General features: G+C 31.3%; 2 long non-coding RNA genes across 2 annotated transcripts; both read right to left on the minus strand.

Moving 5' to 3' along the window:
* Positions 1-216: 216 nt before the first annotated feature.
* LOC143044984 (uncharacterized) lies at positions 217-25,751 on the minus strand. Its single transcript, XR_012968829.1, has 6 exons — positions 25,617-25,751; positions 23,533-23,687; positions 8,669-8,843; positions 7,732-7,860; positions 1,904-1,979; positions 217-1,428 (listed from the first exon to the last, which is right to left on the minus strand). It is a non-coding gene; the product is annotated as an uncharacterized LOC143044984 (long non-coding RNA).
* Positions 10,132-10,468, minus strand: LOC143046790 (uncharacterized). The gene is made up of 2 exons (XR_012969280.1): positions 10,319-10,468; positions 10,132-10,203 (listed from the first exon to the last, which is right to left on the minus strand). It is a non-coding gene; the product is annotated as an uncharacterized LOC143046790 (long non-coding RNA).
* Positions 25,752-25,995: the final 244 nt, after the last annotated feature.

Below are 25,995 nucleotides of genomic sequence, written 5' to 3' on the forward strand. Positions count from 1 at the left end.
GCTCTTAACTTAGGACAGGTGAATACAAATGCAGCGGGTTTAAACGTTTTAACAGACGCCAACCTTCACCCTAACTTGAAATAGTAGTGTAACATTACAACACTAAAAGACACACTATAAAATATCAATTGAAATGGCTTAACCCTATCAAAAAGACATATAAACAAAAACAAGTAAACATACATTGAACAAAAAAGTTTGATCTATAACACAATATAAATATAATTATATTAATAAAAAAGTTGTAGAACAATGTCAAAAAGGCAACCTTTACCAGAGATAATATGGAATAAAATAAAGTAACGTACACAGGCAAATTTAAATATAATAATTTTGATGTTGACCTCATTTTTATGGTTCATTGGACAAGGTTTAATTTTGGTGATTACATGTACGTTCGTTTCTGAGATACAAAATAATAGTAAACAATATTGTTTGCATATACATGTTCGTCTGCCAAGTTCTATCTTAATTTACCTTATTGTCATAGATCACTGATTATTTTTAGTTGTATTATATATGTATTAAGACCTTGATCTAAAAGACTTTCAACATCAAAACATCAAACATGAAATTTTAATCATAATCAGTTACGGAGTCGGGACGTGTCAACGTGTGCACCTTGTTAACTATACGAAGTGTGGAGTAGATATATGTTATGTCTGTTTATTTTGTTCACACATTGTTGTCAATATAATGGAATTTTATGTGACGGTCATACAATGGGAGAGGTTTAGCTAGCAATAAAACCAGGTTTAATCTACCATTTTCTACATAGGGAAATGCCTTTATCAAGTCAGGAGTGTGACAGTTGTTTTTCATTCGTTCGATGTGTTTGAGCTTTTGATTTTGTCATTTGATAAGGAACTTTTATTTATGAATTTTCCTTGGAGTTCTGAATTTTTGTCATTTTACTTTTTTTAAGATGTATTGTAATCTCTGATATTGACAGACCTAGGACGGGTCTTGATCAGCAATTTATAAGATACATTGTCCGGAAGAAGATTTTACAATTTAAAACATGTAAAAGAAAAGTTGAAAATGTAATATGTGAATTCCTTTGGAAGGAATCATCTGCTGGTCACTGCTAGAACGTATATATATATATATATATATATATATATATATATATATATATATATATATATATATATCTTATATGCGAATCATCTTTTTCGTCTTTTTTTCTTTCGTGACTTATGTTCTGTGTTTTTAGCCAATTCTACATAGTTTCTCGCCAACGTTTCGGTATTTTCATATGTTACTTCTTTTGGCATTAAATCATCATAGGTCGAACAACCACTGGGAACAGTAAGTGTTTCATACGGACTGTAAGACCCCTGTATATGCTGTGGAACGTTGTCATATTGCACTGACTCATCTGTATTATAACTAGATTGCAAACTTCTTGATACATTTGTCTTTAACCTGTAGCATTTAACAAAAATGAAATATTATATATGATTCAAACTATAAAGTTTTTAAGAAATAAGAAATAACTATTAAAATATGAAGTTGAACAGCATATTGCGGACCCAAACTTTTTGCAAAATACAGCTACGGTAATTTATCGGGGAAGAAATCATTCGTATTTCAAACAAATCTAAGTTTTGTAAACACTTTTTTTTTATAGATATGACAATAATCAATGATAACTAACGTCCACTCAACACAGAAGTGCTGACTTCTGGGCTGGTGAAAATGACACTCCCAGCAAAATTTTTAATCTAATGAGTGATTTAAATTTTATAACCTAGAAAGCCAATAGGCCTTTTGAGAAGAAGGTATGATTGCACATGCGTTGTGTACGTAAATTGCTTATGAAAACTTAATCATAATTTACCTTTTTACATTCAGGTCAAATGATCACACACATTTTAGTTCAAATATTGACTTCATTTACCTTTTTCTAATCAACACGAGTAGTATTATCAAAATCAGCAATAAGGCAACTCCAACTGAAACACCAGCAATAATACCTACAAGACATGGTATTTGATACAGCCGTTTGCAATCAAAATTCAAGAAAACATATTTGCATATTGAAATTACGCACACATATATAAAATAAAACTTTTAAATCCTGAATCTGAGCTATTGACAGAAGTTGGTGACTTTATAAAGCAATCTTTAGAATTGCGAAAATGAGGTCCATGTCCATCAAAGGTTACACTACCATTTATAACTATGTTTTTTATGTTATATTTGTAATTCTTCACTATCTGTATCAGATATGTTTGTATTTGTGTTTGCTTGACCCATATGGATGTAGTTTGCAAAAAAATTATTATAGAAAATACTTGTACAATTCGTCTCATCAGCAAAGCAACTTTTAATAAGATGTTTTTTTCTAAGCTAAGTGTTCGATTAAAATAAAAGCAGTTCAACTATTATGCTTTTTACATGTGATATCGTTTGAATTGTTAATATATTTATTATGATCTTAAAAAGTAAAATAACAAAAATACCGAACTCGGAAGAAAATTCAAAACGGAAACTCCCTTATCAAATATGGCAAAATCAAAAGCTCAAACACATTAAACGAATGGATGGCAACTGTCATATTCCTGATTTTGTACAGGCATTTTTTAATGTAGAAAATGGTAGATAAAACCTGGTTTTATATCTAGCTAAACCTCTCCCATTGTATGACAGTCGCATAAAATTCCATTATATTGACAACAATGTGTGAAAAACACACATAATAGGTAAAAATTTCAAAAATAGAGGTACAGCAGTCAACATTGTGTTATAATCTTAATCACTATAAAAACAAACAAATATGTCAACAAAGAAACACAAAAAGGCATATAGACAAAACACATCAGCAAACACGAAAGACAAGAATACTAACAAGTGCCATACCGCAATAACACAATGACGGAAGTATCGAGCCACGTGAAATGGATAATACCAAAATAGACTAAACAGTAAAGTAATAATTTACAAAGACAAATAAAAGAACACTATAACACGTAATTAAGATGATAAATAACGTCAGTACCTAGAATCTATACTTCAAGACCATCGTTGATTATTTGTGAATTATTATGGAACGCCATGACTGCCTTATGTTAATGATTAGCATTATATGCAGTGCTCACAACATTATATTAAGTGCTCACAACATTATATTAAGTGGTCCAAACATTATATGCAGTGGTCACAACATTATATGAAGTGGTCAAAACATTATATGAAGTGCTCACAACATTATATGAAGTGGTCACAATATTATACGTTTTTTGTTGATGAAGGTGATGATGGGTCATGGTGATGATGATGTTTGATGTATGATGAGATCATTCGGTAAATTTCGTTTTTTAGCGGAAATTACCGAATCCATAATTGGTAATGCCCAGCAGACAAATTTAAACAGTTATTAAAGTCATGTTATCATTAAGGCAGTATACAATATTTAAAACTGATTGAAATAAGTAAATTAAGAAGTATGATCAATTTACCACAAATTTATTCCACACCAGGGCATTTTAAACTTATTTTGAGGATCAGTTTCACCATATTCACAACTTAATATGTATATATATTCAAGTGTTTAATAAATTGCTTCGCCGAACGCAGTTGGATACGACCGCAGAGGTCCACCCCTGAACCGTTTGGACAAAAATGGACACACTATTCATGCTTGATTCAGGTCTGAATTGGGAATGTAATTACATATTTGACACATGATAGGTTTCTGACACAGAATAACTGTAGTCAAAGAACTTAAAATTGGTTATATAATTTGAATTTATACTTAATTTTTTGCTTTTGCACTACGCTGTTGCGAATTGCCCCACCCCCTCCAAAAATTAAAAAAATACCCTCCTTTTTTTTGGTTGATTTTGTGCAATACCCTAGAGCATACTGACCCCAACCCGAAGAAGAAAAGAAAAATGTATCCCCCACTTTTTTTCTTTTTAAATTCTGAAATCTGATATGGGAAAAAAAATTCTTTACACATAATTTTAAAGCAGTGTAAGTGAGGTAATCAAACATGTATGGATTACCTCAATATATTTGGATTACCTTCCTTAGGGACGACATCAAAAGATCAATGTAAGATAAAAAAAAAACTGAATTCAAATAGTTTGGGGGTGGGGGGTTGAACTGCTGCAAGATTTGGTTATCCGACATTGATTTTTACATATATCCATATGGGTCAATCAATTTTTCCCAAATTAAGTTAATAGGGGGTAGGGGGGTCAGTGAAAAAACTATTTGAATTAAGTTTTTTATCCTTCATTGAACTTTTGATGTCGTCCCTTACACTGGTTTCAAATTGTCTTAATTGACCATTAACCAAGAAACCCTTGTTTTTCCCTCTTTTTTGCCTCTAATTCCTAAACGGTTTGAGCCATAACACCTCCCCCACCTACCCCTCCGAGCAAATCATAACCATCCCTTTGTGGTTTGGAAACTTGTGGTATAATTTCAGAGAGATTCATACACTTAATGACTGGAAACTACAAAAATGTTTATTTGGACCCCCTTTTAGGCCCCTAATTCCTAAACAGTTAAGACCATAACCCCCCAAATCAATCCCAACCTTTCTTTAGTGGTTATAAACCTTGTGTTAAAATTTAATTGATTTCTGTTTACTCATACAAAAGTTATTATCCGGAAACCACCTGTCTTCGGCGACGCTGACGACGACGACGTGATAGCAATATACGACCATTTAAAAAACAAAATTTGCAGTCGTATTAAAACATGACATTTTTATACACATATATTGTGCATTTCTGAATAAATATATTCAAATCAATTTGGACTGTAATTAAGATATGTTATGACCCAGTATTTTTCAAGGAGAACCAAATATCTGTCAGAAGTATACTGTTCATTGCATTTTTTTAATTTTTTTTTTATTAATGTTGGTCAGCAATTGCAAATAGAATTTTACTTTTTTATTTTACTTAAACATTTACGATTTTCAATCATATTTTAAAAAGGCATGTCACAGCAATGTTTGGTGCAAAATAACTAGTTTGTGAATTTAAATTCTTTTAAGAATATAATTCGGACTATGCTATTAAAGTCAAATTAGTTTCGACAATTTTCCAATTTTTTTCCCGTGAGTGATCCATATCCATGAGAAAGAAGCCCCACAGAAACAATCAAGATCCGTCGTCAAAAGTACATTTCCAGATAACGAAAAAAATATTCAGATATGAAATTTTCAACCTTTTACATTGATCCTAACATGGGATATGGATAAAAAATTGGTAGCAAAAATAACAGAAATCCCCAGACTATAGACAAGCTGGTATGTGAGAAGAATTAGAACGCCAATAACAACAACGAGAAGAATTCACAGTAAAACAATACTAGTAGTTCTCCATTAATATTACAAGTATATATTGACATAATAACGAGTATCGTTTTTTTTTTTTTGTGCTTCTGTTACAAAAAAAATAATTTGTGTGGACTTTAAATAAAATCAAAGAAGTGCTGAAGTAACATATAGCATTCCTCTTTTATGTGCTGTTGCTATCATCTGGACCTAAACACAAATTTGAATCTTTTTTCAAGGTCCATTGTTATCAAAGAAGTGCGATCTAAAAGATATTATTCTTCTATGACTTGTAGGTGATTAGATTTTGTATCTTAATGTACCTTAACCAGAATTAATTTAGGTCAAGATGACTCTTTTTTCATGGACAATCGTTACTATCCAATACATGTAATAGTAAATCATTCGTTTTTACTCAGTTTGCTTCAATCTTTACCTAAATGCAAAACTTAGATGCATGTTTTTTTTTTATTAGTTGTTAGTGGCTTTGAACTAGCTGTCAGTAACTGCGAGTACTCTCAGATCAGTACTTATAGTGTCTTTTTGTATTTGGGATACACAAGTACCCGCCTACGTCCACTTTATTTTTTTGTTAGATGTACTTATTTATATTTGTATCCATCTGATGAGTTAAGCCTTTTACAACTGATTTTCATAGTTCGTTCTTATGATGTTCTGTTACGCCACTGTCCCAGGTTAGAGGGAGAGTTGGTATCCCGCTAACATGTTAAAACCCGCCACATTCTGTATATATGTGTCTGTCCCAAGTCAGGAGGAGCTTTTATTTCAGTGGTTGTCGTTTGTTAATGTGTTATATACATGTTCGTTTTTCGATCGTTTGTTTGTACATAAATTAGGAATGTTTTACGTTTATCATTTCGGGGCCTTCTGTAGCTGACTATGCGGTATGGGCTTTTCTCATTGTTGAAGGCCGTACTGTGGTCGTTTAGTTGTTAATTTCAGTGGTGTCATTTTGTCTCTTGTGGAAAGTTGTTTCATTGGCAAGCATACCACTTTTTTATATATGAACCGTGCAGACTGACGAACACACGTAGTAAACGTTTTATTCACCCCACAAACTCAGTTTTCATAAGAGATGATAACTTTAAATGAAAATGTTAAACTGGGTCTTGAAAGGGTAAATTTTCTTTTGAAAGTTTATATCTCTATATAAGACTGCTGATCATATTTAGAAGACAAACTACTTGGCGTGCTAAAAAGCTTGTAAAAAAATTGGAATAATTGATGTAAAGTTATGTTAAACACCTACAATGAAATGCTTTTAACTGCATTTTCCTTATCTGTTAGATACTCATTCATGTAAAAATGCCAAATTCTGAAAATCGATGCCAAAAAATGACTCTATCATGACATATATAAGCTAGCGTAATATGGCACTTAGGTGTTGTAGAAAGCTGACTATTTTTATTTAAAAGGTAATTAAGCTTTTTATAACTGAGTACGGACTATAAAGTTGCACCTTGCTAAAGTTCTTCAGTAGGAAATGAACTCGAGGAATATATCATACAAATTTTCCTTCGATATTTCATTAAATAAACTTTTTATTATTTAACTTACATTTTGCCAATCGCATTTCTTACGACGAACAGAACTAGTTCATGCATTCGCCTCTTAGTTTCATCTTTTCCTTACTTATTTCAATTAGTTTTAAATATTGTATACTGCCCTAATGATAACATGACTTTAATTGTTAGCTGGGCATTACCAAATATGGATTCGGTAATTTCCGCTAAAAAAACGAAGTTTACCGAATGATCTCATCATACATCAATCTCATCATACATCAAACATCATCATCACCATCACCGCGATCATCACCTTCATCAACAAAAAACGTATAATGTTGTGACCACTTCATATAATGTTGTGAGCACTTCATATAATGTTTTTACCACTTCATATAATGTTGTGAGCACTTAATATAATGTTGTGAGCTCTTAATATAATGTTGTGAGCACTTAATATAATGTTGTGAGCATTTAATATAATGTTCTGAGCACTGCGTATAATGGTGTGAGCACTGCATATAATGTTGTAAGCACTTAATATAATGTTGTGAGCACTGCACATAATGGTGTGAGCACTGCATATAATGTTGTGAGCACTGCATATAATGGTATGAGCACTGCATATAATGTTGTGAGCACTGCATATAATGGTGTGAGCACTGCATATAATGGTGTGAGCACTGCATATAATGCTGATCATTAACATAAGGCAGTCATGGCGTTCCATAAATTATGGTTACTATAGCTATTGAGCATTGCTAATTGTCTTCCTTGTTCTAAATATAGTGTTTGCTTCCATAATAGTCTTATATAAGACGAATATGGTCATTTTGAAAGGTGGCGACTATACTATTTAAAATTAAAAAATCAATAATGTTCACTACCATTGAATACGGTACTTACTATTTGATATTCCATGTTCTATTGTTCTTCTATTTTTGATTGATGAAGATGTTGTATTTAAATCATCAGTAGTTATTCTTTGAACATATCCTGTGGTTGGGCTTGAAATTGGCACTGGTGAACTTGTATCTTTAAGATTGCAATTCCATTATAAGATGAACATAAATGTACAGTCCAGCGACTCTTTTCCCAAATATCTTACGATTAAATTCATATTCTCAATATCAAAGAAAAAAAGCTTCTTTTTGTTATTTTCAACTGAAATTACGCAAACTCTTATTCTTTTTGTCGTTTTCGCTAGAAAGGTAAAGTAACCAAAAATAGTTATGTTGTATGATTCTAATCAAAATGAACCGTGGTACAATTCTCAGTGTCTTGTTTTACTTTTTTGAGTTATTACATAACTTTTCGATTCCTTGTTTCACATGCGATGTTTTTAAGGTAACTGAATGGTTTGCTTTATTAACCCTGTGTCTAAGAGTCCGTGTAGCAAGATGATTGACGGGAAATGTTAAAAAATAGAACAATTTTGAATGTTTTTCCTTTAAAACAACATGATTTTGTTTTTGCAGAATTTCCGCTCATACATTCACAGCATATAATATCCTTCATATTTCAAATTACATTAGCAAATATGTACATTGTGTTAGGGATTGTTATTATCCAATGTAAAGATATTCAATATCATGTGATTTTATTAATTTTTTTTTACATTTCATGTTTCGCTGATTGAATGGAAAATAGCAGGTTTTTTCAAAATAATTTTTCGTATTATACGTTGATTACAGCGTGTAATGTCGTCTTTTTCACATGCTGCCATTATTCATTTTCTAATAATGTATATGAAAACTGTTAACTAAATATAACATTGAAGGCCTTTACATGTTAAAGTTCCGTATTTTGAGTCTATCATTTAATTTCAAATACGTCTGCTTACCTGCTAAAATATTGTACATGGAATAAGTCGAATTACCACCACACTTTTCACCCCTATTACCGAAACAATCTATGTTACATTCAGTGTTGTTTACTTGATAACGCTCGAAGGTAAAGAAGATGTATGGAGAAAACCATTCTCGGTGCAATATTCCACATATGCACATCTTACCATGCTGTAACCATGTAAAAATATACATCTTATCATTTTTGTAGATGAAAATTGAAAAAAATCTTATTTTGTACTGACTTGGTTTGTTTTTTTTTAAGTGACAACAATACCTTCTAACTAGGATTTTGTATAAAGAAAAGCTTGGAATATAATGGTATTTTTTTATTTTGATGTTCATTGTACGGTAAATTGAAAACTTTGAAATTGCATGTATGGACAGAAGATCGCCCGATACTGTTAAGCGTTCAAATAGATTTCTTTCACTATGAATATATATCATAATTAGTTGATCCTAGATTAAAAGTCAAAGTAATTTGAAATTATAAATCTATGTTTAAAATACATTCCATTAAAAGTTAACTTAATCATGTAAAATGTGAATGTTAATTAAATATTTAATTTGTAAGTTTTGCAAATGTAAACATGCCTTTTATTCGCAATCCTTGTATTTAAAAAAAAACTATTTAACTGGTAATGTCTGTTAAAAATGATAATTTAAACATGTTGTGCTATATTTGAAAAAAAAAGTACTAACTTAACAAAGATAAACTTTGGATAGGAGCATACTTATGTTTTAAAGGGGCATTAGCTGTCAAATTCATGGTCACCGATTTGACTCAAATTCTCATATTTGATTTATAACATATTAAAACGTAACTATACCCAAATTACAATAAGTCTAAAATAAACAATTAAAAATGAATGGACTCGATAATATATATCAGGACTTCGTGTGTATTTTTTGTCTAGACGGCATCTACTTAACCATTGAGATGACTGCCTTACCCAAAATAAACAATACCATAATCTATAATACTAAAATTACGAGGTCCAATTTGTCAGCCGTCATCACGTAAAAACGACGAATCAAAGAATTCAGCTTTATATATAACTAATATAGTACAAAGGTGTAGATTAAAAATTACACCACTCCAGGCCCTTTTGTTTTCCACGTAATTAATATTGCCAATAATTAAGAAGTTCCGGGTCGAGTCCGATACCGATGCCAATAGTATATTCACCTGTTACCTATTAACTTATCTGTACGTTCCGCATCTAACAGGTGCACCAACAAACGGCGTATTTAGGATTATGCTATATACACGGATCATAATCACAGGGTTGACACTACTAAATTCAATCATTGTCAAATTGTCATCTATCAAGTTGTAGTATTTTAATCAGTAAGACTTTCTAAGATAACAATACGAATACTAAAAATCTGGACTAAAAATGAGGTGTATATAGGAACCGTTTTCAATTTGTTAGCGGGCATGACATAAAACAGTGAATCAAATAATTCAACTTTATTTATAACTAACATAGGACAATGCTGTTGATTAAAAATTACTCCATTCCAGGACCTTTTGTTATCCAAATAATTAATATTACACATAAAACAGTGAATCAAATAATTCAACTTTATTTATAACTAACATAGAACAATGCTGTTGATTAAAAATTACTCCATTCCAGGACCTTTTGTTATCCAAATAATTAATATTACCAATAATTGATAAGTTCCAGTTCGACGGGTTCAAACAGAAAGATTTGAAAGCAGAGAAAACTGTGTATCTTATTATCGGCATGACTTTATCAGATAAAAAATAATACTAAAATAAGGCTTGCGCATAGTTACAAAAATGTATATACTTTAATTCAGTCACGGACCCGCGATATCACGGGTGTGTTCTAGTTATAAATAGAAATCGGCCTCATGCAATTGGACATTTCTAGGTATGTTTGATTTCGTGTTATGTTATAGGTCAAATAAAATAATTTAATTATCGTTTTTTACCTGTTTAAGAATGACTTTTTGTGGATCGATTCAGTCAACGAAATGGTTCACCCTTGTTTCACTTTCAACGTTGACTTGACGTTATAATGGCTGAACACGACTAATACGTGCGTTATCAATCTCTAGCTAATAGGTTAAATTCAAGGTCACATGAATACGGATTCAATGAGGTCGAATTATTCACTTGCAAGCGAATATTTCATCAGCGATGTTTTTAAGCTTATTTTGACAAAATTAAACAAACTGGCTGCTAAAAGCGAATTAGTATTTAACTTTGTCACTTTCATTAATGATTGCACAAAAAATAATCATATTTTAATTTTTGTTTATATCTCGTAGCTAATGTCCCTTTAAACATTATTATGTATGTATCTTTCATCACTGCCGTAAATTTGACGTCAAAAGCCTGATTATTCTTCAAATTGATCAAATTGCCTTTTTAGATGTATATACCGTTATTTAACTTGTAAATGTATATACATCACGGGGTCCCAACCGACAAATTTATTTACAGACGTCCGACTGGAGGTAGAAACACACACACCCTTCCCGTTCATATAATGATTTATGCGAAAAGACCTACAATGTACCCATTCATGTATTTCATAAGAAAATCACAACCATTTATTTATTTTTCTCATCTTTCATGACATCTTATTTGAAGGAGAGGTTAAACACATGGAATCCGTGATTCATATTATGTAATAAAAATATCAGAACACTGTTTTACAGACATCTTAACAGAAAAAGAATATATGTGACCCATTTACATTTCTACCCACTGCTATACTACTTCTACGAAGTTGCACCCCATTGATATATTTGATATTCCTGAAAATATTACCCACACCAGCGGCACGTCTGTGTATATCTTTTTATCTTACCTCCTATACATTTCTAGGAATATGATTGGTTAAAAGCAACCGCGTGGAGACCATGTATATTTCATATTAGGTTAGTAAGCGAGGCTTATTTCAATACACGGTTAGTAGAAATATAGTAGGAATATTAGTGACAATATTCAAAAACAAGGGTACAAGGTCGGACCCAAATTGTTACATGGGTATTACATTAAATTCTTGTTTTAGCAAATTATTTTCGTCTATCCTAAATAATAGACTTGGTAAACTATCAGATTGTAATTCCCTTATTTCAAGCTCACAGGCTGGTTTTCGTAAAGGACACTCAACTATTGATATCATATTTGTTTTGTACGCCCTAGTCATTATTTAATTTTCCTTAGGCGGGAAACTTTATTGTACATTTGTTGATTTTAAGTCTGCTTTTGACACCATAGATTAGGGCTGTTGAATAAATTGCAAAAATCTGATATCAGGAGTTAAATTTTAACTGTTATTCATAATATGTACCAAAATTTAAAGACACGAGTCAAATTTGGTAAAGAGTGCTCGGACATATTCAACTGTGAGATTGGTGTGAGGCAAGGAGAAAATTTGTCACCATTTTTGTTTTCAGTTTATCTGAACGACCTAGAAGATTTTTTTGTGGATAATAATGTAGACTGTCTACTTATGCTTAGGCAGCAACCATTTGATTTTCTGGGGGGGGGGGGGTGGCTATGGTTTTTTTTGGAAAAAAAAGTTTGTTTCCAGTTTTTGGAGAAAAAAATAATTTGTTTTTGATTCTGAGAAAAAAAAATTGTTTGTTTCACAACCTCAGCTGCCACTATATGTAATGCTAAAATTGAAAGAAAAATATTGTTTTCGACTTGTCACGAAAAAAATAGATTGTTTTTCCAGAAAAAAAAACCATAGCCCCCCCTCAGAAAATCAAATGGTTGCTGCCTTAGAAAAATTATTGCTTTATATCAAACTGTTCTTGATATTGTATGCTGACGACACTGTCATCATGTATGAAACGCCTGAAGGTTTACAAAAAGCATCGGAATCATTTGAGAAATATTGTAATATATGGAAACTAAAAGTTAACATTGGTAAAACAAAGGTAATGGTTTTTAGTAAAAGAAAGATGAAGAATTGTAATGCATTTAAGATTAATGATCAAATTATAGAAACAGTGGATTCATATTCATACCTAGAGGTCATGTTTAATTACAATGGAACTTTTCCAACCGCTAGAAAAAACAAGAGGCTCTCAAGAGCCTGAATCGCTCACCTTAATTTTTTTGGTTAAATCTCTCATCAATGATTATTTTGGCTTTTCAATTTATTTAAATGTTCTTTGAATCGTCCTATTTTCTTCAAAAGCAAAAAAAAAAAATCATTTTCTCCTATGTTCTATTTTAGCCATAGGAGCTATGTTTCTTGACATACAAGGAAATAAAATATAAAATTTATACTAGATACTCTGAAACTCATTTAGCCTAAGTTTGGCTGAAATTGATACAGCAGTTTCAAAGGAGAAGATTTTTTAAAGTAAGTCAACATGATGAACAAATTGTGAAAAAAAGTCTTTAAAGGGCAATAACTCCTTAAGGGGTCAATTGACAATTTTGGTCAAATTGACTTATTTGTAGATCTTACTTTGCTTAACATTTTTGCTATTAACAGTTTATCTGTATCTATAATAATATTCAAGATAATAACCAAAAACTGCAAAATTTCTTTAAAATCATCAATTCAGGGGCATTATACCTGAAAAACCAGTTACCCAATTCGGCTGAAAATTTCAGGACAGGTAGACCTTGACCTAATAAATACTTTAACTTCTTGTCTTATTTGCTCTAAATGCTGGAGTTTTTGAGATATAAGCCAAAAACTGCATTTTACCCTGTGTTCTATTTTTAGCCATGACGGCCATGTCTTTTGATGAAATAAAAAATAAAGTACAAACTTTATTTTATACACCCTACTGATCATTCAGTTGAAGTTTGGTTGAATTTGGTTTAGTAGTTTTAGAGGAGAAGATTTTTTAAAGTTAGCAAATATGATGAACAAATTGTGAAAAATTGTCATTAAAGGACAATAACCCCTTAAGGGGTCAATTGACAATTTTGGTCATATTAACTTATTTGTAGATCTTACTTTGTTGATCATTTTTGCTGTTTACAGTTTATCTTTATCTATAATAATATTCAAGAAAATGACCAAAAACTGCAAAATTTCCTTAAAATTACCAATTAAGTGGCAGCAACCCAACAATGGTTTGTTTGATTCATCTAAAAATTTCAGGGCTGATAGATCTTGACCTAATGAACATTTTTACCCATGTCAGATATGCTCTAAATGCTTTCGTTTTTGAGATATAAGCCAAAAACTGCATTTGACCCCTATGTTCTATTTTAAGTAACAGCGGCCATGTTTTTTGACGGATCAAAAATCGAAGCACACACTTTGTGCAGGATAATCTAAGGAACAATCATGCTAAGTTTCATCCAAATCCATTCAGTAGTTTCAGAGGAGAAGATTTTTTAAAGTTAGCAAATGTGATGAACAAATTGTGAAAAATTGTCATTAAAGGACAATAACCCCTTAAGGGGTCAATTGACAATTTTGGTCATATTAACTTATTTGTAGATCTTACTTTGCTGATCATTTTTGCTGTTTACAGTTTATCTTTATCTATAATAATATTCAAGATAATGACCAAAAACTGCAAAATTTCCTTAAAATTACCAATTAAGTGGCAGCAACCCAACAATGGTTTGTTTGATTCATCTGAAAATTTCAGGGCTGATAGATCTTGACCTAATGAACATTTTTACCCTGTCAGATTTGCTCTAAATGCTTTCGGTTTTGAGATATAAGCCAAAAACTGCATTTGACCCCTATGTTCTATTTTAAGTAACGGCGGCCATGTTTTTTTGACGGATCAAAAATCGAAGCACACACTTTTTGCAGGATAATCTAAGGAACAATCATGCTAAGTTTCATTCAAATCCATTCAGTAGTTTCAGAGGAGAAGATGTTTGAAAAATTGTTAACGACGACGACGACGACGGACGCCAAGTGATGAGAAAAGCTCACATGGCCTTTTAGGCCAGGTGAGCTAAAAATACATGATCAAGCTCAGAAGGCACTTTATGCCTTATTCTATAAAATACAAAATATCAGTATACCTATTGATTTACAATTCAAACTTTTTGATTGTCTTGTTGTTCCAGTTTTGATATAAATAGCAGAAGTATGGGGTTTTGAAAATAAAAATTGTATAGAAAAAATGCATCTTCAATTTTGCAAAAAAAAAAAAAACAAACTTAAACTTAGAAACACCACTCCTAACTACATGCTGTATGGTGAAACTGGGAGATATCCCTTAGAAATTGTAATAAAACAAAAAATGTTGTCTTTTTGGAATAATTATTTATTGATAAACGATAATAAATTATCAACAATTATGTATAATAAATTAATGTTTGAATTACACAAAACTAGTCCTAAAAAGTTCAAATGGATTTCGTACATGAAGTCTACTTTGGACGAATGCGGATTGAGTTTTGTTTGAAATAACAAGGTACATATGGATAAAAACCAGCTTAAATTAAATATAAGACAAAGACTAACCGATCAATTCATTCAGCATTGGGTATCGCAGATTCAAATTTCTTCAAGGGGAGAATTCTATTCTCTATTCAAAAACAAGTTTGAATTGGAAAAATATTTGATGAATCTCGAGGAACATGATTCTTCGTTCATTTTTTTTTACATAAATAAGGCCGTTAGTTTTCTCGTTTGAATTGTTTTACATTGTCTTATCGGGGCTTATTATAGCTGACTATGTGGTATGGGCTTTGCTCATTGTTGAAGGCCGTACGGTGACCTATAGTTGTTAATGTCTGTGTCATTTTGGTCTTTTGTGGATAGTTGTCTCATTGGCAATCATACCACATCTTCTTTTTTATATGAAAGGGTATTCATTACTAAACTGAGATGTGTAAATATTAGGCCGGGTTCACACAAACGCCATGTACAGTAAACATGTTTACAATTACTTTAATGTAATGTACACAGGTTTCACATTAAATTTGTTCACATCTATACACCTTGTTTAATTACCTGTACATAAGATTTGTTCACACTTGCAAATTATGTGTCATTTAAATGTTCATTACGTAGAACCGAATAGTATTTTTTCGGACAACTTTTCTAGCAGTTAGGGAACGAACATTTAACTTCAAAAAGGGAAAAAGGGGGGGGGGGGGGGATGGGTAATGGATTTTTCCTAGAAAAATATTCTGATCCCCAATATGATAAAAAAAAAATATTCTGGTCATACAGATGATAAAACAAAATATTCTGAATCCAGAATTTCCCCATACATTATAGTGTTAAATATTGAAAAAAAAAATCATTTGATTGCTAGCAACGAAAAAAACTGAATAAAAAAGTTCGCGCGAAAAAAACAACATACCCCCCCCCCCCCTTTTGAAATTTAGTAGTTGCTCTTTTATGAAAGCCATTTTGATGATTTGCAGTAGTTTAAAGATACTAAATATGTCTCGATTACGCATTAGAAAACGTATACTGCAGCAGAGTGCTTACAGACGTAGAAAAAAGAATTGAGATGTAAAGGATCACTACATTTCTATCTTTTATGTTTGTTTCAAATGGTGTTTCTTTTCCAAGGAGTATTTGGCAAAGGAATGGGGTAATGTTTTTTTTTTTATTATTTCGAAGTGTATTTTAACGGATCTGAGATACTAGACAAACAATACAATTTACCTCACACATTTTTAAGTAATGCATTTATGAGTGAATCGTTGTTTGAGTAAAGACCAGTGGCAAATATTTCTGTGTACGTTCAGTCGATTCGGGAAGACCTTTCCAAATGAATTATGTGTTCGGCAATTATGATGCTTTGAGTCTTGATAAGGGGTTAGTAAAGCTACGTACAGTTTTTTTTTATAACAAATAAATATATCAAGTTTAGACAAATATTTCTGTAAAGATCTTTATTAATAAATGTTATAAATATCAATTTTATTCAAAAATCGTTTCTTCCTTAAATATACATGATAAAATTAATGTTCTAAATGCCTAGTTTTGTGTACACTTAACCTACACAAGGCCTACATGACTATCGACTGCATGTAGACAAAACATGATGTAAACTACATGTACATATTGAGTTTTATCAATGGGAACGTAATTGTGGTTAGTTTACGTGTGAGTTACACTAACACAACACCGAGTTAGGTCAATGTGAACACGGCCTTGAATTTCCTGTAGAAACTGGAAGATGGACCGGGATACATAAAGAGAATATAATTTGTAACCTTTGCCAAAACGGAATCGGGAATGAATTTCATTATTTATTCCAATGTATATTTTCGTCATTTGTAAAACTTAGAAAAACATATATGGGTCATTATATAAAAAGTGCAAATTTCGACGAGGTAACATTTTGAAAAATGATGTCATTGTTTAAAACATTTAAATGTGCTCCGCTATTCTATAGTATGGTAGCAACGATATTCAGAAATATGCAATGGGAAAAATGAAGAGTTCCTTCAATTTTAACAATTTTAGGTCATGCTTTGATAGAATCGTGTCAATGGTGTTACCAATTTAAAGCATACATTTAGCTACTAAATATTATTGTTTAGCATCAAACAACTGTTCCAATTTGTTGTTTAGGTTGAAATTACAACTTATTGACATTATTCATATAGCTGTGCATTCTATTCAAAAAAATTTTCAGAATATATTGTCGTAAAAAAGTTGGCTGTCCTAATCATGGCCGTTGTAAATACTAAAATATGCACTCTAAATCAAAGATATTGATTGACGACCAATTTTTTAAATTTACGCCATATTGGTTTTTTTTTTTTACCGGAAGTGTTATTCAAAAATTTACAACAGAATAAAAATAAGGGGTTTTGAGGATAACTAGAAGCCAAAAGTTTAATGACAATAAAAAAAAACTAAAAAAAAAAACAACATTTTCTTTACATTTTGAAAAAAGTTAAATATTAAAATACAAAATTTATATTTCTATGTCCGCCATTTTGGATATTACCGGAAGTAAGGTTTTTAAAGAGATATGTCTTATACATGAGAAGCACAAAAGAAAGGTTCCTGCACAATGTAATGATAGTAGCAATACAATAAAACACATTTCAATTACCCTCTCTAAAAATAAGCTTATTCTAGTACTATGTCCGCCATGTTGGATTTTACCGGAAGTAAGGTTTTTGAAGACATGTTATCTATATCATATATCCAAATGTAGTATATAACAAAGGTTTGTACCAAATATTATGTTAGTAGCATGATAATAACACATTTTCACATACTAGCCTTCGATATAGGGCTGATTTAAGTATGATGTCCGCCATTTTTTATTTGACCGGAAGTGAGGCATTTTTTTCAAATGCCTCCCTATCTGATATTTAAGGAATGACTAATATTTTTTCTGTCTATGAAGAAATAACATAAAAAATTTGGTGCACACTGAATAACGCGCGTAGCGGGTTATTTTACAGTGTGCACCACATTTTTTATGTTATTTCGAATAGACAGAAAAAATATTACAGTCATTTCTTATAATTTAATTCTAAATTCCATTTTAAACCGTAGAAACTCATGAAAAAACGTTGATGACGTCACGGTCACATGACTAAATTATGTCTATGGGCTCATAACAAAATAACGTCAGCCAATCAGAAGACGCGTTATATCCAAAATTAAATTATAATAAAGAGTAATAGTTGAGAAAGGTCTATGCCAAATTTCATGCTTGTAGCAGGATGTGCACAATTCGTCTGAAATGTGCTTGTAGCCGCCGCACTAATGTGAATTGTGTAAGATTAAATGATAATAATATACCTAATCCTTCGTACAGGACCTAAAAACACGTATATTTATGAATGAAAATAAATAAAACGTCGCATTTTTATATAGTAACACCACTGACCCTTCAGTAACTCCAATGACACAAAAGTATCACCATTGACATCACATTTCAAATTTTACCTTTATTAAGTTCTGAACACAGAGCCAAGAACACCGAGCAAAAGAAAAAGATAAAAAAATAATTCTTAGGCTAAAATGTCTCAAATTATATAACATATTAACATCAATAACTAAAAATGTCAATAGTGTTACTAAATAGTTTCATTGGTGTTACCAGGATACATCAGTTTGTGAAAACTTTGTATATGTAATACATGATATTGTTAAAACATTGTTAAATAAGTATTGTTTTTCGTAAATAATATGATGTTTCGCTTGTTAAGCATGCAAGAAACACAAAACAATGCTGATTGTCATGATATATTCAGTGGTGTTACTAAACTGGTCAATGGTGTTATTTTATCAAAATGGTCTCACCATTGACAGTAACACCAATGATTTAAGGTGTATTTTAAGATTTAGTTACGAAATAAGTGCTCCATTCCCCTATTCTATATGTTCACTGTGTCTAAACCACACCGGCAAAATTTGCTCGGACTCGATGGTATCTAACATCCGGCACAGTGACGGAACACCAATAGACAAAAGAAAGGTAGGTTTCTCCTTATTTTTTTATTTTTTTTTATGATATCGAAGAATATATATACATATACAACTATTTTCTATTGTGAGATGCAATATTTCCTACAACCGTTCTATATTAACGGAGAAATAAGTCAAAATGCATGTCAAAATGACGAATTGAGTGAACCTTGCCTCGAAATTGTTTAATTTCTCGTTAAATTGTTCACATTGTACGGAAAGAAAGGTACGGGAAGATAGATATTGACACGGAGATTGCAAATTTAGTTATTATGAGCATCTCAATAATTGTATTTCTGTGTATGGAACGAAAGAAAAGGGTCATGTCAAATTAAAATAAACCGGTTTCGTCAATGTTGTTACTACACAATCACCCGGTTTCGTCTATATATTTCACCCGTTTTTTTTGGGTTTTTTTTTTAACAAACAATTTATGAAAAGAAACTTTGGCACGGATCTGAACATTGTCTTTCGAGAATTTAAATATATATTTATTGTAAAGTAAACTTGGCGTTTAAACGGGCACTTTTGGACATAGGTAATTATGATAATACACATTTTCCTAATGAAAGGCGTATCCCTTATTTCACTTAACTTCAAACTAATTTTAAATTGAATATAAATACTGAATAGCAAACACTGGTATCTAATTATTTTGTAACATTATTATATTTTCTTTGTTTATAAAAGTAGTATGTAAAGATGAAAAATAAAAGGATGTGTTTTGATTGTGCCATAATTTTAATTTACTATACTATATTATATACACTTAGTTTACAATATTTACTATCAATTAATACATTTATGCATTCAATCATTGACGAACAGTCCCAAACCGACTATAGTCTATACTGTTCTGCACAAATTAATCAAATTAATTTTCTGGTACTTTATATACTGTGTTACTTGCGCACTAAAGCGAGTTTTCACACTTAAGCATCCATAACATAGCAGTGAGATTTGTAACTTTCTCCCCGTTTCTGGTAGGCACATTTATTTTCATAGGCATTTTTTTCACATTATTTTTACAGCTCAAATTCATTTTTTGTACAATTCAAAATTCAATTGAAACTTCAAGATAACTTTCGAAAACAATATCTGACAGTTTTGTATTTTCAATGTGAATAAAAGTTGGTTTGCAAAACATGACCGTCATTTATATCTAGGTCTTATTAAGAAGAAGTGACGGTAACCACTTATCCCATAAACATTGACAATGAGACAACTTTCTTTTAGACACAAAAATTATGTTGAATTAATCAAGTTTAGGTCAGCGTATGCCTTAAACAATGAGAAAAACACACAAACTGCATGAAAGCAAGCTATAACAGGGCCCTAAATTAGAAATGTAAAACAATTCAAACAAGAAAACTACCTGCCTATTTTATGTTCAAAACGCATATGGTATAAAGCAACCAAAGACAACCATGGAATTACAAGCGTGTGATTCGGGAATGGACTGAGTCAAAGTGTTGTCGCTGACACAAACAGTACAACAAAAGTACAAATAATAAAAAATGATGAAAAAACCTTAACTCGTCCGATGACAGAGTCTGTATAGTAAATGCGCGATGTGTGCCAAAACTTGTATCATAGTTAAAAAAGATTACATACATAGAATGATTAGATTACTTATAAAGGTGTCCATCCTTTTGTGCGAGAAAATCACATATCAATTGTGTGTTTCGATTTTTAAGACCGTAAACTTTAATTTCAAGTTTAAACATGTTCAACATAATTTCCCATAACTCATATAGAAAACGCATATTTAGAGAGTTTTAATCTAAATATGCTGTTAAAAAATTTCGGAATGCAAAGTAAATTAAAATATTTGTGTTCTATAAGAGTAGGAATTCAAGTGTTTGCTTATTATTTATTTGAATCTGAGACTCATATAAATAATAAGCCGTTGTCCGGTGAACGAACTTGTTTTCCAACGACCCACAAAACTCCTTTTGAACGCTTAAGTTAAATAATCAATTATAATGTAATGCGATTATGATTTTTTTTATTTGACCAAACCGGGTTATGCATTTTGAAATCTATGACGAAACCGGGTTGTATACATTGACGAAACCGGCCAGTTCCATTTTGACATGACCCATTTCTTTCGTTCCATACACAGAGATACAATTATGGAGATGCTCATAATAACTAAATTTGCAATCTCCGTGTCAATATCTATCTTCCTGTACCTTTCTTTCCGTAAAATGTGAACAATTTAACTAGAAATTAAACAATTTCGAGGCAAGGTTCACTCAATTCGTCATTTTGACATGCATTTTGACTTATTTCTCCGTTAATATAGAACGGTTGTAAAAAATATTTCATCTCACAATAGAAAATAGTTGTATATGTATATATATTCTTCGATATCATAAAAAAAAATAAAAAAATAAGGAGAAACCTACCTTTCTTTTGTCTATTGGTGTTCCGTCATTGTGCCGGATGTTAGATACCATCGAGTCCGAGCAAATTTTGCCGGTGTGGTTTAGACACAGTGATGTTGTTCCTGGTACATGTTTCTTTAATCAATATATTTCATAATTCAAAGTTCAGGAAATGTTTTCAAAAAAAGATTTGTATAAGGATACATCATGGACACTATTTTCAATTATGATATAGCTTTTACTTACTTTTAAGATTTTTTCACTAAATTTTCAACATTATTGGATGGTTTTTTTTGCAAAACATGCTTACAGGTAATATTGCTAAGGGAGAAACTGTTGTAATTGCCCAAATCTTGCGAAAGATAACTCTTATCCTACTAATTTGTTCTTTGGTTACACCATTGACTTAAAAAATGTAACATTTCCTTTTGGTGAAATTTTTTATTATAAAACCAACGTACACATCATAAATCATTAAAAAAATGTTTGTATGTATCAAAATGCAATAAAAAGTGATAAATCAAAAAACAAATCATATGAATAATAGTCCTATTTATAGTAAAAAATAACCGTTAATTCTGGCTATCTCCAAGGGTTTAAGAAAACATTAAGGATGTTTTTATAACATTTCATACTGTAAACTGTATATTGTGTATCACAAAACATTCATATCTAACATATGCAAGTGTTATGTTGATATATTTTCATGTTTGTGACTTAAAAAGACCCAATAACATAGTTTTGCATGTTTTTTGACAATGACCCATGTACCTAGTTACTATAGTACAAATTCACGTGAGATAAAAATGAAAAATATGTTATCTTTATGTCATGTTCGACTATACAAAAACCTGTCATTGTACCTTAAAAAAATCTCAAAGTATTTTTAGAAAAACCATGTATCAGATTGTGTTATGATTGAATTTCAATAGTGTGTTGAAGAATGATATGTTCGATTTTACTGTATTTTCTCTGTAGTTTGTCAGTCTGGCCTGTCATCATTTATGTATATAATGTCAGTTTATTGTCCTCTTGTACACTTAATGTGTTTGCGGTTAAATAAAGAATTTGAATCTTGAAAGTAGTGGTGTTACGTCCCTCTATAAAAACGCGGTGTTGATGAATAATCTGAAAGGTTTCAACAGCGGAAAAAATTGATGATAAACGATTGAAATAAATTCATGAAAAAAACATTCAATATAGAGTAGTTTCAGAGACCAATAACAGATACAATACCATATATATAAACACATTGACATATAAGAACGGAAATGTCATTGATAACTACAGAAGGATACATGTATATTAAACAATTAGAGACGTCATTGGCAAGCTTATTATACTTGAATTGTTAAATTTACTTAAACTTATATAAAATTAAAATGTACCTACCGAATTATACTTATCACAGCGTTTGTAATGACATGAGCAACACGACGGGTGCAACACGTAGAGCAGGATATGCTTACCCTTCCGAAACACATGGGATCACACTAGTTTTTGGTTGGTTCGTGTTGCTAAGTCTTTAGTTTTCTATGCTGTATTTTGTGAACTGTTGTTTGTTTGTCTTTTTCTTTTAGCCATGGCGTTCTTTATTCTTTAACTTTTGAGTTTGAATTTCCCTTTTGTATCTTTCGCCTCTCTGTTACCTGTACTGAACAAATACCTCTATGTTTCTACAATGTAAATGAGCCATCTGCCTTTTGAAATTTTGTAAAAACGATAAATAATACACTATCTTTAACGATCCGATTGAAATACTTGATAATTACACAATCACTTGTCTCAATAAACCGAGTGAAGGCCATAACATGGTACTGCATAAAACTCGGTAATTTAGGCCTTGTATTCACACAATGCTGATGCGGTTGACAATGTTGATGCGGTTGAATGTGATAAAATGACTTTTTTTCATGTTAGCTATATTGCAATTAAATAGCTTTAGTCATAATGACATCCATTCCTGATTAAAAGAGTCGGAGTCTGACAAGGAGTGTAATAAGAATATCTCATGATTTTATTCATTTCATTCTGACTTCATTTGATTAATTAAAGATGGTTCAATCTAATATGTACATTTGTACTAACCGTTATTCCAAAAAACTTACTCCGCTGAATTGGTTGGCAATGATTCATACAAACAAGTGGAGACATTTTATCATCCCGATCGTGCTCTTTATCCTTGTATTTAAACCTTCGTCGTATACGTCTATCGAAGCAGCCAACGTATATGTAATTGAAACCTGAAATGAATTCAGTATACAAGGCAATAAGACAATGCATGCTTTTTGTAGATGGTGATATTTTCAATTTCTAAGATATATGGGACTAATGTGTGGTGTTTGATACTTTTTATAACTAAGAAAGATACAAATGTTCATAAGTAGTAATGTAGGTGAATTACATTGTCTATAAAGCACATTGAAAAAAGAATGTATCTGTATATCGTTATGTAAGTTTTAAATAAGGAGACGCCAAAATCAATTATAAGTTTTAGGAAGTGCCTTAGGACAAGGTTGTAAACGATAAAAACTGAATCTGGAGACTTGCAGACAAGTTTTGGAAACCATTACAAAGTTTACTGACTAAACTATCAGTATATACATGTATCATTACTCTAAACTTTAAAAGCTTGGCAGCACGACAGCATCAAAATAATTGCCAAGTATATATATATAATTGAGGCGAGAACAATATCGGACATTTGAATATGTCTTACTATATTACTCATGTATTGATACGAAATTAGCAACCTAATTATAATGCTCCACAATTTGTGCATAATTTTGATCAATTTATTGTTTTTCTTGAATTGAACTACTCATCTTAAATTTAAACAGCAAATACTTGAATGGATACCCTCTTTTTATTTTTTTTATTTTCAAGTGTAAAATGTCCAGAATCGTTTTATAAGCTGGCTAGAGACTTAAAAGCACTTGTAGATTAGCATATTATTCATGACTTTAATATCTCTTGATTCGAACAAAAAATTCACTGAATTTGACATCATCAAAACGCACGATATTTTCTAGTGACAATCTCTTTGTTACATGTACGTTTGGAGGGTGTCATGTGGAGGGTGTGTTTTTCAACAGAGAATCTAAATTATTTTGGAAACTTACTGTGCCACTGTGCCTGCCAAATTAACCTTATGTGAGTATATGGACCTCATCTATCCCAATAAATGTTAAATAAAGTATGCACAGACACGGTTACATATAGAAATTTGCAATGAGGGTCTGGTTGAGAACGAAGTTTTATGACCAAAGTGGTGATTTGAATTTTACCATTATAAATTTTCCAATATTAAGTAGAAATCTTCCAGCACCACCTGAATATGGAGTAAATATCTCTCAGATAATACGATATTCCAAGGCTTCATTTTCGTATTCTGTAAATTCAGAAATTATTGCGTGCATTTATTATTGCGATTTTGTAATTTTAGACTAAAATGCGATTTTAATGTTTGCGGTATTGAGAAAAATCCTGTTTAGTTCATACAAAAATTTTTAAAATGCGAGTTTAAATTATTGCGATTATAACCATATCGCATTTTTCGCAATAATAATTTGAAAACTTTAGTGAGCGCGCTCACATACCCCACACCCCCACATTGTCACTGGACAAATAAAATAACTCTAAGAAAAAATAATTGAATCATAATTTCCTGTAGATATTCACATCTATATAGTATGTCCTTATTATCTACAAAGTTTCATGAAATTCTGTTGTGTGGTTTTAGAGGAGTTGCGATGACAAACTGTCGCAGTAGTATATTGAGGCAAATATATAAGTTCAAAGGTTCAAAGGGGCATAACTCCTAGAAAAATATTGAATCATAATTTCCTGTCGATATGCACATCTACATAGAATGTCCTTATTATCTACAAAGTTTCATGAAATTCTGTTGTGTGGTTTCAGAGGAGTTGCGATGACGAACTGTTGCGTTGCGTGGGGTATAAACACATCGTAATAATTTCTGAATTTACAGTAATAGTTTTCCTGACAGAAATGGTGACAAGGAAGCTATTACAACAAGGGCTCCTAACCGTTATGATTTGCTGGTTAATTTAATTCATCATCATTATCATGCTTTAAGTTGTTTTAATATATGTGTGTTCATGATACATGAAATGTTAATCTTAAATCATTCCCATAAATATGAATTTTACCTTCTCTTCCGTCGCCCATCTTTGTTTTGATAATTGTTGAAGTGAGCGGAAACGATCAAGACTCGCATACTATTTAGTTTATTATGAAACGTGAGACGATCATGTACATGTATGGATATTTCCGCAAGACTCTCCTTGAACTTGTGTTTTAGAAATATTCATGTTATGTGTATCGTATCGTTTCGTCTGTCAGTTTTTATATTTGATAATTATGATTAAATGTGTTAATTTTGTTTATCTTAAACGCAAATGATTTCTTTTGTGAATATTTCCTGTGCACACCACTTATACGAGGAGATGGGAACTTGTACATGTTATATAACATTGAAAACACTGTACAAATATAAACTTTTAGCACAATTTGAATAGAGGAAAAAGT

Source organism: Mytilus galloprovincialis, chromosome 9, assembly GCF_965363235.1.
Source record: "Mytilus galloprovincialis chromosome 9, xbMytGall1.hap1.1, whole genome shotgun sequence".
In the NCBI taxonomy this organism is placed as follows: domain Eukaryota; kingdom Metazoa; phylum Mollusca; class Bivalvia; order Mytilida; family Mytilidae; genus Mytilus; species Mytilus galloprovincialis.